Genomic DNA, 1878 nt, shown 5'->3' on the forward strand with positions numbered 1-1878 from the left:
ACACGCAGCCTCTTCCACGCCTTCCTCTACCTCCTCCAGGCCGGCTGACTCGGGCTTGGCTGTGGGCAGCAGACCGTCCTGGCGTCCGTCCCCGCTGTCTGTCCCCTCCTGCCCTCCAGAACATGCTGTCCCTCCTGGGATGCGCCTCAGAGCTCCCTGAAGTCTGCGCTTCCTCCCACGCCCCCTCCGAGTGCCGTGCCCCGTGGGCCCGCGTCATCTACCCCGCTCGGCTGCGCCCCCTGCACCCTGCTCACCTGCGAACATGGATCCACACTGATGAGGACGCCCCCACGGAGCTGAGCGTAATCCCTGCCGCTCCGCCGCCGTCTCCAGCATCCTCTCTGACTGCCCGGCCCCCGTTCACCTTCCTGGAGCTTCAGTTACGTTAACCTCTAGCTGCACCCACATCTTCATGTCCCTGGTTTACGCCGGATGACAAATCGCGACAGGGTGACAGGTGGCCTCCCCCCTGGGCCTCCCCCGCGCCTCAGCCCCTCCTCTCTCTGCCTCGGTTCCCGCGGGGTCTGAGGGTCATGAGCTCCTTGGACTCAGGCCAGCGGGTGGGACCTGACCACGCACCTGGCTCCCCCTGGGCTCCGTGGGACTGGGGTGCAGCAGGTTTCCACCATGTAAACGTTTTCAGCAACACAGGAGCTCCCCCAAACCCATTTGGGGGGTTTATGAAGGTTTCATTATATGGACATGACTGTTTAGATCATTGGACCCTGGCAATCAATTCGCCCTCCAGCCCCCTTCCCTCCTGGGAGGCCCAGGCGGGCACTGAAAGTTCCAGCTCTCACTTAGGGTTGCCTTCCCTAAGGTGATCTGGCAGCTTCCAAAAATCGCCTCATTAGCATAACAAAAAGTCTGCATTGCTCTCACCACTTAGGAAATTCCTAGGGTTTTAAGAGCTCTGTGCCAGGAAATGGGATGAAGGCAAATTATATATTTCTTATTATAAGTCAGATATAAGCGCATAGTTCTATTGTTAAAAGGACGAGGAACATGAATGCTGGGAATAACTGGCGATGGCTGTCAAAGGCAAAAATCCCGCACCCACGGGTTTTCTGGGGAGATTAGAAGAGACATACATAATGAAGCTTTGAGTATAGAAGACTGACATTCGCTAACCCTCCTAAAATGGTCTTATTACTATCATCACCACCATCATTGCCATCACCATCATCACCACAATCACCATCATCACCACCATCTCCATCATCACCATCATCATAATCACCATCATCACCACCATCACCACCATTTCCATCATCACCATCATCACAATCACCATCATCACCACCATCACCACCATTTCCATCATCACCATCATCACAATCACCATCATCACCACCATCACCACCATTTCCATCATCACCATCATCACAATCACCATCATCACCACCATCACCACCATTTCCATCATCACCATCATCACAATCACCATCATCACCACCATCACCACCATTTCCATCATCACCATCATCACAATCACCATCATCACCACCATCTCCATCATCACCATCATCATAATCACCATCATCACCACCATCACCACCATTTCCATCATCACCATCATCACAATCACCATCATCACCACCATCACCACCATTTCCATCATCACCATCATCACAATCACCATCATCACCACCATCACCACCATTTCCATCATCACCATCATCACAATCACCATCATCACCACCATCACCACCATTTCCATCATCACCATCATCACAATCACCATCATCACCACCATCACCACCATTTCCATCATCACCATCATCACAATCACCATCATCACCACCATCTCCATCATCACCATCATCATAATCACCATCATCACCACCATCACCACCATCTCCATCATCACCATCATCA

Source organism: Myotis brandtii, unplaced genomic scaffold (genome assembly GCF_000412655.1).
Source record: "Myotis brandtii unplaced genomic scaffold, ASM41265v1 scaffold434, whole genome shotgun sequence".
Classification (NCBI taxonomy): Eukaryota; Metazoa; Chordata; class Mammalia; order Chiroptera; family Vespertilionidae; genus Myotis; species Myotis brandtii.